Genomic DNA, 15,172 nt, shown 5'->3' with positions numbered 1-15,172 from the left:
AATGAATATAAAGTACTTGCAAATAAAGAAACAAATGATCAAAAGCCCAATGGAAAAATAGGCATAGTACATGAGTAGGCATTTTACAAGTAGAAATACAGATGGAAAATAAAATGTGAAAAATGTCGAACAGTAATCAAATAAATGTTAACTAAAACTGTTATCACCTTTTCTCCATCATCAGTGGTTATCTTCAAAGGCTAGGATTACAGGGTCTTTTTTTTGTTGCTTATCTAAATTGTGTAATTTCTATCAATAGTATCTAATAAGTATATAAAAGAACAGTTCAGTAGCTGGGCAGTAATTACCACTTCAAAGAACAGTGATACAGTAATAACTCATCACCAACTCATCACCAGGATGGCCCAAGAAAACAAACCCATGGAAAATGAAGTGTATCATCACTTCAAAACCTACTATAGGCCGGGCATGGTGGCTCACACCTGTAATCCCAGCACTTTGGAAGGCTAAGGCAGGTGGATAACTGAGATCAGGAGTTCAAGACCAGCCTGGCCAACATGGTGAAACTCTGTCTCTACTAAAAATACAAAATTAGCTGGGCGTGGTGGCATACACCTGTAATCCCAGCTACTCGGGAGGTTGAGGCAGGAGAATCGCTTGAACCCGGGAGGCAGAGGTTGCAGTGAGCCGAGATCACGCCACTGCACTGCAGCCTGGGCAACAAGAGTGAAACTCCATCTCAAAAAAACCAAAACAAAACAAAAAAAATCCTACTATATACCATGCTCTTTTCTCTCTTTCAGGCTGTTTTCTTTGTCTAGTTCTTTCCTCATATTGATAAATTTGCCAGTTCCCCATGTCTATTTCCTTTATGTTTATCAGGTCAACCCACTGCTAATCCTTTCACATAGCTGGTAAAGCCACCTTTGACAGTACCAGCTATCTTCCTGTATCTATCTTCTCGTAAGATGACTTTATCATGTCACTTCTTTGCTCATTAAGTTTAAACTCTTTAAATGTGGCGCTCAAGTTCCTTCACAAAGGAGTCTGACCTGACTTCTGGACTTCTGAATTACTCCTATCCAGTAGGATTCCTAAACTCCAAGCTAATAGGCCTTCTCTACTGTCCTTTGAATAAGTAGAGGAGGCCCAACTGTTTCTATCTCATTCCTTACTCATCAAACACTATTTGGATGAAGATGCTGTCTTAGTAGTTTAAGATTGGGAGGATGAAGGATACAAAATGAAATATTTAGTATTAATATCCAATATAAGCTATGTGCTAAAGGAGTGGTAGACACTATTCATTGATGCATATTTTCCTTTTCCCTTTAACTGGTCACATATTAAAGAATAAAATGTTTATTTTACTTTTTTTTTTTTAAATACAGTGTCACACTATATTGCCCAGGCTGGTCTCAAACTCCTGGTCTCAAGGAGTCCTCTCACCTCGGCCTTCACAAAGCGCTGGGCTGAGCCATGCACCTGGCCAAGAATAAAATTTTTAGCACTTGTATTTGTTGAACTATGTCTTCTCAGGACATTAAATTTAGTTGTAATAATCTTTAACTTTTCAAAGAACAAACATACCTCTCTCACTATTGTCTGTATTTGTGTAAATTTTCAGGCTTTTTTTTTTCCATTACTGATCTGTAGCTTAACAGAAATAATTTTCTACAGCAGTTCCATTTATTCCACAACTCTTAGGACATTCAGTTACAGTTAAAAGAGCAAGAACTTTGCAATGACAAAGGCCAAGATTAGCATTCTGAATTCTATCCCCCACCCCTGTTTTTTCAGCAGTGTGACTTTAGGAAAATTGTGACCTCTCCAAATTTCTTTCCCCTAACTCTAACACGGGGATAATAATACCTACTTCATAGGGTTATTGTAAACATTAAATGAGTAAGTGGAAACTACTTCATAGTCCTTGATATATACTAAGAACTCTACAAATAGAAATTATCAATACAATTATTACTATTCAACAGCAAGAGCACTACCGTCTAGAGTATCTGGTAACTCCGATTTTGAAAACCTGAGCGCAAGATAATGAGACTCACTGTAGCAGTTACCTAAATTCTGGTAGTACAAACTAAATAAGCACTGTCTACACTTTAATATGTCCCTTATTTTACTTGACCCCTCTAGAAAGCAAGTTATTACACGTATGATTATTTATCATGACAGAGCATAGAAATATATAAAATAACTGAAATGATATAATGTCTGGGATTTGCTTCAAAATAACCCAGGGTAGCCGGGTGCGGTGACTCCCGCCTGTAATCTCAACACGTTGGGAGGCCAAGGAGGGAGGATCGCTTAAGCCCAGGAGTTCAAAGACAGCCTGAGCAACATAAGGAGACCCCAGCTCTACAAAAGGGCGGGGGCGGGGGAGAAGTTAGCCGGCTTGGTGATGCCTGCCTGTAGTCCCAGCTAGCGGGGAGGCTGAGGCGTGAGGATCGCTGGGGCCCAGGAGGCGGAGGCTGCAGTGGGTCGAGATCCCGCCACTGCACTTCAGCCTGGGTGACAGAGACCCTGTCTCAAAAACGCAAAATAACCCGGATTAGGGGAGCAAGACTGCCCATGTATTGATAATTACTGAAACTGGGTAATGAGTACAGTGAATTCCTTATATCGTTTGTTCAATTTCTCACAGTTTGAAGATTTCCATAATAAAATGCTGTTGTTGTTAATGCCCAAAGGCCGGCTTTGGGGCTTCCTGCAAACTCTGGTCATGGTCAGAAGATACACTGGTAAGTTTTAGGAGGCGAAAAGTGACACAGCAACCACGCGAAGCTGGTTAAACTTTCCGGCAGACCACCGAGCGCACTGCTCCTCTCGGACGCCGGCCTGAGTGCACCCGCGCAGTCGGGCTCCCGAGCCCGGGAAGGGCGCAGCCCCCAAGGGAGCCGCCGCGAAGGGCGGTCGCCCCAGGACCGCCGCCTGGCGGCCGGCGCGGGAAACGGGGGTCCGAAAGATGGACCGAAGGTCGGGGGAGGGGGCAAGAGGCATAGGGGTAGATAGGCGGGTGGGCGAGTCTCAGCCTTCAGGGCAAGTCAGCCGACTTCCCTCGGCTTCTCCGGAGCCCCGGACCCACGCGCCCTCAGCCGAGGCAGTCTCTGCCTCCCGGCCGCGGGGCAAACACCCAACCGGCCCAGGATCCCGCCGGTCTCCCTGCGTTCCCGAACCGAGCTCCTTCAGCTCCTGTCCTGATTCCAGGGCATCCCATGGCCGTCAGGCCTGCAGCCGACTTCATTACCCCGTCGCCAACCGCTTTGCCGAGTTCCCACCCAACTCACCTCCGCCGCGCGGCAGCCAGCACCCGCTCCGGCTCCTCAGGCTTCCAGCTTGGCTGTCCCGTGGCGTTGCTGCCAATCAGCCAATCCCCGCCCCAAGCCTGAGCCAGGCTGATCAATCAGCTGTTTCCTCAGGCTCGGAGGCGGGCACAAGAAACCCGGCGGAGGGCGCGGCAACCGCTCCGCAAGCCGGCTGCGGCGTTTCACAGTCGGTGTGCGCACGCGCGGAGCTCTGCGAGGGGCGTGTGCTTTTGTGCGGACCTTGCTTTGTGCCTTCACTGTCCTGCCCTGGGAAGTGCTTTTGTCAGCTTCATGCGCTAGGGGTTTAGGGACACCCACATTCTGAATGTAGTCGCAGATGTGTATTACCTTGAAAGAGGCTGCGAGTCGTAAGCCTTTGTTAACCTAACATGTGGAGCCCATTTCACCGCACGCTGTAGGGACCTGTGTCCACCCGGCAGATATAATGCCTGTGCGGACCTCGCATCAGGAATGTTTCTCTTTAGGCAGAACAGGAGTGCGGGTATTACAAAGTGCCTCATGGATAAGTATTTTACCGTGTTCAGTTCTAGCGTCTGTTCAGTCCGATTCATTTGGGGAACATGCTTTCTAAAGATTTGAATACTCTAGGACACTCTGGATTTCCAATAATTGTCGTGAAAATATGATTATTACATTTATAGCTAACTTATGCAGTATAGTAATGTGCGTAGGCTTGATGAAAGATTCCTATGTAGGGCAGGAAACCTGTCCGTATTTCTGTATGGCTGTTGCTGATTGGCTGTCTCTCTTACCCTCCTATTGCAATTGATCCCGGAGGTCGCTGGGCTGTCACTGGATCTCTGATGTTCTTGCCCTGGATGACACAAGTCTCTTCCTAGTGAGGGCTTTCCTCCTTCACCCAGAGCATTAACTCATTTACTCAACAAGGGCTTGTTGGGGGACCACTGTGACAGCAGAAAGGTTGGTAAAAGCCTTGAGCCACGCCCTAAGTGAGCCTACATGATGACGAGGAGATAACACAAACTAAACAAAATCACAAACTTAACATACGTGATCAAATGGTATAATGGAATTGAGGTGGGAGCCTCGGCGCCTCCATAATGTCTCAGGGAATACTTGAGAAAATACTCAGAGAAGTGAGTGCTTGTCTGAGACTGGGTGCAAGAGTAGGAGCTTTGGAGCTGAAAGGGTGGGAGCGACAGTGGCTGTTCTGTCAAAGGGCACTCATTTCTTCCTCTGAGATCTTTCTGGAGGGTATTTACTGCTAAGCTAATGAAGCTTGTGTTTCAGGCATGCTAACTTTCGCTAGCCCTTTCCAAAGTCCATAGAGGAACTTTAGCATTGAGTTTACGTGATCATACGTTGTTTTCTACTTATTTATTAAAAGGAAAATGTCTTAAAGCACCCCTCAAAGAGGTATTGGTTAAGACCTTTTTTTTTTTTTTTTTCATCCTCTCCAACTTCCCTTCCTTCATAATTCCTTTCTTGCTAGATACGCTGGAGTGGCCTTGGACATTTTGGGAATCTGGGTGGGGGAAAGAGAGTTGAATTGAACTTGGGCCTCTTCGTGATAAGTTACTGCTGGCTTTCCTGGTGCTGGACTGGCTTCAAGCAAGACATGCTCTGCCATCTCAGTGCTATGATACAGGGATGTGTCCCTTGGCACCTGGCCCTAGAAGTATGTGGCTAGTGGAGGATAAAGTTTGAAGCCAGGCGCGGTGGTGCATGCCTGTAATCCCAGCAATTTGGGAGGCTGAGGCAGGTGGATCACTTGAGGTCAGGCGTTTGAGACCAGCCTGGCTAACATGGTGAAACCCCGTCTCCACCAAAAATACAAAAAAGCTGAGTGTGGTGGCACGTGCTTGTAACTCCAGTTACTCAGGAGGCTGAGGCAGGAGGATTGCATGAACCCGGGAGGCAGAGGCTGCAGTCAGCGGAGATGGCACCACTGCCCTCCAGCCTGGGCGACCGAGCGAGACTCTGTCTCAAAAAAAAGGGTGGGGGAAGGGGCTGGGCGCTGTGACTCACGCCTATAATTCCAGCACTTTGGGAGGCCGAAACGGGGAGATTATTTGAGGTCAGAAGTTCGAGACTAGCCTGACCAACATGGTGAAAACCCTGTCTCTGCTAAATACACACACACACACACACACACACACACACACACACACACACACAAATTAGCCAGGCATAGTGGTGGGTGCCTGTCCCCAGCTACTCTGGAGGCTGGGGCAGGAGAATCGCTTGAACGCGGGAGGCGGAGGTTGCAATGAGCCGAGATCACGCCACTGCACTCTACACTCCAGTCTAGGTGACAGAGCAAGACTCTGCCTCAAAAAAAGAAAAAAAAAAAAAAGAGAGAGAGAGAGAGAGAAAGAGAGTTTGAAATGTACTAAACCGGAAGCTAATCTAGGGGAGATCTTCTGGTCATCACGTTTCTAAAACTGTCAGCAGGATGCTTTGTTTTTTGTTTTTAATTAACTATTTTGGAATTATTTTAGATTTACAGAAAAGTTAGAGTACATAAAGTTCCTGTCTACTCCTCACCCAGTTTCCCTAGTGTTAACATCTTACATTACCATGATACACTTACAAAACTAAAGAGCCAACCAGGCGTAGTGGCTCACGCCTGTAATCCTAACACTTTGGGAGGCCAAACTGGGAGGATCATTTGAGCCCAAGAGTTCAAGACCAGCCTAGGCAACAAAGCGAGACCGCATCTCTATTTTTTTAAATAAATAAATAAATAAATAAAAAGAAAAAACAAAACAACTGAAAAGCCAAATATTGGTACATTACTATTTACTAAACTCCAGACCTCATTTGGGTTTTAGTAAGGTTGTTTTTCTGTTTCAGGATCTAATCTAAGATGCCACATTGCATTTAGCCATCAAGCCTCCTTAGTCTCCTCTGACCTGTGACCGTTTTTCGGTCTTTTCTTGTTTTTCATGACCTTGATATGACCATGACAGTTTTGAAGTCTGGTCAGGTATTTTGCAAAATGTCCCTCGATTTGTGTTTGTCTGATGTTTTTCTCATGATTAGACTGTGGTTATAGGGTTTGGGGAAAACATCACAAGATGAGATGACCTTCTCATCACATTATGTCAGAGGATACATGATATCACTCTACCTTATTACTGGTGAGGCTGACACATGGTAATATTTGCTAGTTACTCCACTATAAAGTTGTATTGTCCCACTTTCCATATTCCTTTCTTTGAAAACAAGTCACTAAATACTGCTCATACTCAAATGGAATGAGGATTAAGCTTCAACTTCTGGAGTGGACAATTGATAAATCTTATTTGAAATTCTGAAAGGAAGATTTGTCTTTCCTCATTTATTAATTTATATTTATATTCAATCATTTATTTATATAGACATATAGACTCTTGTATATTTATTTTATACTGTTACTCAATTGTTTCAGCTTTGGCCATTGGGAGTTCTTTTAACTAGGTTCATGTGTTCCTTTTGTTTTTTGATTATCTCTTTTTTCTGGAACTATAAGATGCTCTGCGCTTATCTTGTATTTTTCCTTACCCAGCCCTAAAATCAGCCATTTCTCCTAGAAGTCCTGGAATGGTATTTAGAAACCAAGATTTAGGTACTGGATGATCTCATTGCTACTGGGATATCACTTAATTTATTGTTTTATTTTATTTTTTATGGAGATGGGGCCTTGCTGTGTTGCTTAGGCTGGCCTCAAACTCCTGGACTCAACTGATCCTTTTGCTTGGCGTCCCAAAATGCTGGGATTACAGGTGTGAGCCACCATGCCAGGACCAGGATATTGTTGAATTTATCTTCTCTTACAAGATAGAGCTAGGAAATATATTACCACCTTGTTTTTTAATTCTTTGCTTACATCTCTATGATAGCCTCTAAGGTGACCCCCAATGATCCTTGCCGCCTGGTATTCATGCCCCTTGTGTAACCCCCTCTCCTTGAGCATCAACTTGCTTCTAATGAATAGAATACAGTAAGAATGAAAGGATGTCATTTCTAGGTTAGGTTACAAAAAGATTGTGGCTTTCATCCTGTTTGCTCCTTCTAGCTCTCCTTCACTTGCTCTGAGGGAAGACAGTGTCATATGTGAGCTGCCCTAGGGAGAAGCCCTTGTGGCAAGAAACTGAGGGAAGCCTCTGACCAACACTCAGCAAGGAACTGAGGCTCTCCTTCCATCAGCTATGAGAAACTGAGTCCTACTAATGGCCATGTGAGGTGAGCTTGGAAAAATAGCCTGTCTCACTCAACCCTTGAGATGACTGAAGCCCCAGCTGACCTCTTGATAGCAGCCTTTTGAGAGATCTGAGCCAGAGGCACCCAGCTAAGCTGCACATGGATGCCTGATGCACAGAAACTATAAGCTAGTAAATTATTACTGTGTTGACAACTTTTGTAGAAATGTATTAGGAAGTGATATACAGGACGGGCGTGGTGGTTCACACCTGTAATCACAGAACTTCGGGAGGCCAAGGCGGGAGGATTCCTTGAGCCCAGGAGTATAAGACTGTCCTGGGCAACACAGTGAAACCTCATCTCTAGAAAAAATATGCATAAGGGACGGGTGCGGTGGCTCATACTTGTAATCCCAGCACTTCGGGAGGCTGAGGCAGGTGGATCACTTGATGTCAAGAGTTCGAGACCAGCCTGGTCAACATAGCGAAACCCTGTCTCTGCTAAAAATACAAAAAAAAATTAGCCAGGCGTGGTGGCAGGCACCTGTAATCCCAGCTACTTGGGAGGCTGAGGCGGGAGAGTCACCTGAACCCAGGAGGCGGAGGTTGCAGTGAGCTGAGATCGCGCCATTGCACTCCAGCCCGGGTGACAGTGCAAGACACTGTCTCAAAAAAAAAAAAAAAAAAAAAAAAGAAAAGAAAAAAGAAAAAACATACATAGGGTAGCCAGGTGTGGTGGTGTGTGTCTGTAGTCACAGCTACTCAAGAGGCTGAGGTGGGAGGATCACCTGAGCCTAGGGAGGTTGAGGCTGCTGTGAGCCCTGATCTCAACACTGCACTCCATCCTGGGTGACAGATGAGACTCTGTCTCAAAAATTAAATTAAGTTAAATAAATAAAATGAAATACAAAGGACACATTAGATAATTAACACAATTTATGTTTCCTCCACAAGATCAGTGACTCTTAAATTTCACATTGGAGCTGTTTAAAAGTATGTATGCCCAGGCCTCTACCTCTGCAGGTCTATTCAGCAGAATTATGATTGTTCTGCATAGCTAGCTTTGGAAACAAATGTGGAAGATTATAGGGCAATCCATTTGGGGATGTGAGAATAAAATAGAATACTTTTCTTTTTAGTGTATTTGATCCTAGAGGTCTTGACCCAAATTAAGGGCTCAGTTTTCCTGGCAGAATCTAGAACAACTGAAACTTCATCTGCCATGTGCAGTTTTTATTGAACAGAAGAGAAAGAAACAGAGCTCTCTTACTCACTGTATGGCCTTGAAAAAGTCCCTTATCTTTTTTGGGCCTCCAAATTCCGAGTAGGAAATTAAAGGATTATAAATGCCATTATTTACACAAATAGATTTGTTCATTGTTAGATGTATTAGGCAAAAGAGAGGTGACCAAGGCTGATTGTGAGCTTCCTTCATCATAGAGATTTAACAAAATATCAGATTCCCATTAATGTTGGTAGACAATGAAGCTGTATACTGTAGTAGAAAGAATATGGGCTTCAGAGGCAGACAGACCCTTGTTGGAAATATGCCTCTGCCAATGACCAGCAGTGTGGTCTTGAGCAAGACAGCCTTCCAGGTTCTCAATTTCTTCCCTTTCACAGTGGCAATAGTAGACAGCTCAAAGAGAAGCCTTGAGGATCGATTACGTAACATCTGCCAAATGCTCAGGGGAGTGCCTGGTTTATCTCAAGGGCCCAATAAATAATAACCATGTAGGATATATAGTCAGCTTGGGTGGTTGTGATCCAGTGGTTAGTAAAGTAGGAACAGACCAATGTCTGTGTCAGCCTGTTTCTTACATAAGGCTTAATGACAGCCCCATTTGTTGAGACAAGTTGAATAATCTGCAAAGCTTACAAAGGATCTTTCCTGGAAGTTGAGACCCTTTTCCTCTAGTTGTGTTTTCCACCACCACCCCCCCCCCCAGCTCTAATTGCCTCCCTGGAGAAAATGTAACACACTGAAATAAGCTTCAGGAGGTTCTGCATTAGAATATAGGAATGGATGGTAAAAGATCACAGGGTAGGACGGTGAAGTGCTTTGAGACACAGTGAGGCTAGATGTGTCTGGGACAGGTTGGGCTACAGGAGAGCTGGTCAAGACCGGTTAGTGGGCCAACTTCATCTCACCTGAGGAAAGAGTCAGTGATGCATGCAGTGCCTATTGGCTTCAAAGCTCCTTTAATTAGTAATAAAAGCACATATTGGGCTGGGCGAGGTGGCTCACGCCTGTAATCCCAGCACTTTGGGAGGCTGAGGTGGGCAGATCACCTGAGGTCAGAAGTTTGAGACCAGCTTGGCCAATATGGTGAAACTCCATCCCTACTAAAAATATAAAAAAGTAGCCAGGTATGGTGGTGCATGCCTGTAATCCCAGCTACTTGGGAGGTTGAGGCAGGAGAATCACTTGAATCCAGAATGCAGAAGTTGCAGTGAGCCATGATCATGCCACTGCACTCCAGTGCACTCCAGCCTGGGCAACAGAGCAGACTCCACCTCAAAGAAGAAGAAGAAGAAAAAAAAGCACATATTGTTGGGAAAAGATAACATTTTAATCTGCATTTATTATCTAAATCTCAATTGAATGAATGTTTTTACCATGGTGCCCAATGACAAATTGTTGAGCTATTTTGATTCAGTCATAGACTCTGGGGTATATTTGGTTATTCTGAGCCTTGAAACAGTTTAATTCTTCTTAGATCAGCGCATAGTGACCAGAAAAAAAAACTTCTATATCCAAATAGGTTAAAAGATCACCTCCAGAGATTGTGACATTCTTTTCTATAAACCAGCTCTTGGGATTGACCCTGACCTATAGAGCTGTTTTTCTTTTTTTTGAGACAGAGTCTCACTCTGTCGCCCAGGCTAGAGTGCAGTGGTGTGATCTCTGCTCACTGCAGCCTCTGCCACCCAGGTTAAAGTGATTCTCCTGCCTCAGCCTCCTGAATAGCTGGGACTACAGGCGTACACCACCACACCTGGCTAATTTTTATATTTTTAGCAGAGACTGGGTTTGGCCATTGTTGGCCAGGCTTGTCTGGAACTCCTGACCTCAAGTGATCCACTCACCTTGGCCTCCCAAAGTGCTGAGATCACAGGCGTGAGCCACTGTGCCTGGCCAGCTGCTTTTTAAAACAAGTCAAATGTATCCATTTTTTTCTTGTTTGACTTTTGGGTTTCCAGTTTTGTTCAAGGTCTCCCTCTGCTTCTAGGTCATATATGTAGTCTTCAAGGTTTGAGTTTTTAATACACCTGGAATTAATTTTTTTGGTAAATGATGTAATATATGGATCCAATTTTATTTTCATCTGGATGTATAGTGAGAGCTTCAATTTATAATTATTTCTCTTCAAAAATTTCTACTTTGACATTTTCAAAACTACATATTAGTTTGATAGTACACATATAGAATTTAGGAATAAATACACATAAATATGTCAGAGCTATGTACTCGAATACATATGTATAAAGCTGAAAGTGTTGCTTGATCCAAAAGTTTTGAAATCCAGTGCTTCTTGAGCTCTTTAGACCATGAACTCCTTGAGGGCAGGGCTTGTGATTTTCCTTACCTTTGAATCCATAGTTAAGATTGTCTATGGCACATTGTAGTGTTCAAAATAATTAAATGAATGAAACTGCCAGTATCTGAATCATGTCTTAAGCAACACAGCTATTGAGAAATGACATTCCAGTGTCCTGTGGGAAGATACCTGAGGCTAGGAACAAGCAATGACTCACAATGGAAGGTAGTATAACCTCACTGGTGTCAAGTTTAGACATTTTAATACAAGAATACAAATTCTTAAAATTTTTAAATACCTCCCTATGGCTTATAATCCCTATGTGCTTAGGAAACTGGTAATTTTTTTTTTTTGTGAATACACCCCCTGCTTCTTAATAGCAGTCATCTATTCTGTAATGGCAGTGTGCAGGAAGAATTAGCTTTCTCAATACTTTAACGGCAGAAGCATGATTATATTTAATATTTATTTATTTATTTATTTTGAGACAGAGTCTTGCTCTGTCTCCCAGATTGGAGTACAGTGGCGCGACCTCGACTTACAACCTCCGCCTCTCGGGTTCAAGCAATTCTCCTGCCTCAGTCTCCGGAGTAGCTGGGATTACAGGCGCCTGCCACAACGCCCAGCTAATTTTTTGTATTTTTAGTAGAGACAGCTGGCCAGGTGCCGTGGCTCGCGCCTGTAATCCCAGCACTTTGGGAGGCTGAGGCGGGCGGATCACCTGAGGTCCGGAGTTCGAGGCCAGCCTGACCAAAATGGAGAAACCCGGTCTCTACTAAAAATACAAAAATTAGCCAGGTGTGGTGGCTCATGCCTGTAATCCGGGAGGCGGAGGTTGCGGTGAACCGAGATCACGCCATTGTACTCCAGCCGGGGCAAGGATGGAAACTCTGTCTAAAAAAAAAAAAAAAAAAAAAAAATAGAGATGGGGTTTCACCATGTTGGCCAGGCTAGTCTCGAACTCCTGAACTCAAGTTATCCACCCACTTCGGCCTCCCAAAGTGCTGAGATTACAGACATGAGCCACCACACCTGCCGTCCTAATATATTAACATTAACAAAAATAGCAAGTTTAATTTCCCTTTTTTTTAGTTGTTTTTAATAACTATACTGAAGAAACTCAACCAAATGGGTTATGTTTAACCTGGCTGTACCCTTTGGACTTTTTTTTTTTTTTTTTTGGCGACAGTCTCGCTCTGTTGCCCAGGCTGGAGTGCAGTGGCGCAATCTCGGCTCACTGCAACCTCAGCCTCTCAGGTTCAATTGATTCTCCTGCCTCAGCCTCCCAAGTAGCTGGTATTACAGGCGTCCACAACGACGCCCGGTTAATTTTATTTATTTATTTATTTTTTGTAGAGACAGAGTTTCACCATGTTGGCCAGGCTGGTGTCGAAATCCTGACCTCAAGTGATCCACCCGCCTCGACCTCCCAAAGTGCTGGGATTACACGTGTGAGCCACCGCGCCAGGCCTATTTGTTTTCTACTTAGCTTATTTTGCTCCCCTTTTGAGTTCATTGGAAGCAAGAAGATAACCGAGAACAAGGGAACGGAAAGAAATTAAAGAAGCTGCTTGGTTTTTAAATTCACTTACGAAGTGTAGGAGATACTAGCATTGAATACAATCTGGGATATTTATTGGTATTTACACTCCTTTCCTATTAGAGGCCTCTCATATTCCTTCTGACTTTAACACATGAGCTACGTGGCCGAATCAAACTCTTATAGAGCGAATCCAGAATCTGTTCATTGGGGTTATTGATTGCAAATGGATACATTATTCTCAAAGATCTGCCTGCGGGTTAAGAGTAGGTTAATATTTAGATAAATTAAAAAATAAAATAAAATCTATGCCAAAAGAAAACAAAAACTTCAAGTGACTGCCATCCATAAAACAAGTATATAAATCCTTACAAGTATATAAACTACATAGAAGACATTTTAAAATGTGAATGAGAAGATTCTGATCATAAATTCCTTACAAAAAAAAAAAAGAAAACTTCTCCAAAATAAATTGCTACTTAAACGAAAACTGTACTTTGCGTCTTTCAAGCTGCTAGGGAGACAGTGGACACCAAAAAGAAATAAACGAAAATCCAAGGAATGCCTAATGTAGTGCTAACGTCCACAGTAAAACACAAAACAAAAAAAAATTATGAATTAAGACTCACAGAACCGAATACAATATTAGGTATTGCCTTTATTAGAATTGCAAGAGTTGCTAAAGAAGAAATACTCAATTTGAATTACCGAATGCAGTACCGGTGAAGTCCTACCGGCCCCGGAAGGCTGGGAATTAAGGTTGTCAAAGTGCGACAGTTTCCCAGCCGGAATCAAATTTCTTCGGTTAGGGCTTGGTGGACGGCGAGTAGTTAGGGCCAATATAGTGTTCCTGGGTCCTCATTGGATCCGTTCCTCGAACACTTAGTGTATTTCCCTAAACCACCTATGAGCGCTTCACTCTAAAAAGACCTTCACTGATTGGATACTTTATCCTCACGTAGGACTTATTATCAGCCAATAGGAGGGCAAAAGCGACAGAGGCGTCAGGTCACCTGGGAAGAGTCTGCAGAGCCTTTGCCCGCCAGCGCCTTGGCTCTTTGGGTTCCTGAGTTAGTCCGGTTGTTTGCGATCGCGGCGGCCGGGGCTGCGAACCCAAGGCGCTCAGCGCCTCCTAGGTCTCTACCTCATCCGTAGGTGTGGCCCTGATGGTGCGGCAGGCTCTGGACTCCTAAAGCTCTGGAGCGGTATGTGGGGTCCACGGGCGGCAGACAAAGCAGTGGAGCCGGGAAGGCCGCGGGAAGCGGCCCCTGCACCGAGGCAGCGAATCCGCCTGGGAGGGGCGCCCCGCCTGCCTCTTGTCAGATCCAGTAGTGCGTCCCAGTGAGGCGCTTTAGCACGCTCTACCTCCACGTGTCCCGTGAATCTGTTAGCTTTGCTCACTTCTTCTCTGTCCCCCTCACATCCGACTTTTACTAACCCCAGCATTATTGATGGGTGTCATCTCATCTTTTCATCTCTCCAGGTTATTCTTTGGTAACTTTCTGTTAGTTTTGTGCACCTGCATGTCTCCTAAGAGCGGAAAGACATAGTTGTGTTAGGCTTAATTCAAGAGAGACCAGTGTTCCCATTTTTATATTTAAGACTGTATTTTGGGAGGGCGGGGGTAGGTACTCGTGAAGTTAGCAACTCCTTTGGTGGTACTTAGTGCACTGAAGTGTCAGGGCGGTGCAGAAGGTACCTCCAACACCTGGCAGGACAGATGTCCCCACATGAGCAAGTAATATTCTGGTTTGGTAATTGCTGGTGTTTGATTTTACCATTTCGCGTTCTTACTTTAATCTGATAACCGCTGAGGATTGTTATGTGAGATAACTGAGGCTCTGAGAACTTAACTTCTCAAAGTTACAGTTAACTCTTCGAGTAAGGGGAAAGTCAGATTTAATCTCAATGCTTATGTTATTTTTATCAAAGCCCACCTAACTGAATAAGGATTTAGGTTAAACGTATTCCCTCTGCAGCTCTTAGCATGTGAGAATTAAATCTTTGAATTGAATGGTGAATCTTGACTGTACGAGAAGGAAAACTCTTTCAGGCATCTGCCTAACTACAGGTGTCTCACATGTATCATCTAACTGCTTGCTTCTCAAAGTGTGACGAGTAGCTTAGGCCTCACCTGGAAGCTTGTTGGAAATGCAGAATCTCAGACTCTCCCACCTGCTGAATCAGTATTTGCTTTTTAACAGGAATCTTTAAGTTGCCAGAGTGCTCATTAAAGGATGAGGAGTATTCTTTGTCATAGAATGATTTGTTTGTCCAAGTTGAACTAAATAAAAGAGAAAGTAAAGGTATAAAAAGTTTTTTCACATTTTCATCATTTGTTAGTGAGGCTATGGCCTTTATTTTTATTTTTATTTTTTTGAGATGGAGTATCGCTCTGTGGCTCAGGCTGGATCAGTGGCGCGATCTCGGCTCACTGCAACGTCTGCCTTCCGGGTTCAAGCGATTCTCCTGCCTCAACCTCTGGAGTAGCAGAGGCCTTGGCCTCCCGAAGTGCTGGGATTACAGGCGTGAGCCACTGTGCCCGGCCTCTTATAGAGTTTATTATTATTATTATTATTATTTTGAGACGGAATATCGCTCTGTTGCCCAGGCTGGAGTGCAGTGCAGCAATCTCGGCTCACT

The 15,172-nt window shown here is 44.0% G+C and overlaps 2 protein-coding genes across 3 annotated transcripts in view; one reads left to right on the top strand and one right to left on the bottom strand.

The window, feature by feature from the left end:
• Nucleotides 1-3,314, bottom strand: part of MTFR1 (mitochondrial fission regulator 1) — an 85,947-nt gene extending 82,633 nt beyond the window's left edge. For both annotated transcript variants that reach the window (XM_015145459.3, XM_015145465.3), the window contains exon 1: nt 3,264-3,314. The gene's annotated coding sequence lies outside the window, so the exon portion shown is untranslated. The remainder of the gene's footprint in view (nt 1-3,263) is intronic.
• Nucleotides 3,315-13,522: 10,208 nt separating this feature from the next.
• The window catches only part of ARMC1 (armadillo repeat containing 1), a 31,548-nt gene continuing 29,898 nt past the window's right edge, over nt 13,523-15,172 (top strand). Inside the window, 1 exon segment of the mRNA NM_001261315.1 lies at nt 13,523-13,734. The gene's annotated coding sequence lies outside the window, so the exon portion shown is untranslated.

The sequence above is a fragment of the Macaca mulatta genome, chromosome 8, assembly GCF_049350105.2.
Source record: "Macaca mulatta isolate MMU2019108-1 chromosome 8, T2T-MMU8v2.0, whole genome shotgun sequence".
Classification (NCBI taxonomy): Eukaryota; Metazoa; Chordata; class Mammalia; order Primates; family Cercopithecidae; genus Macaca; species Macaca mulatta.
Note: the sequence above shows the minus strand (reverse complement) of the source record. Positions and strands in the feature narration are given on the sequence as shown.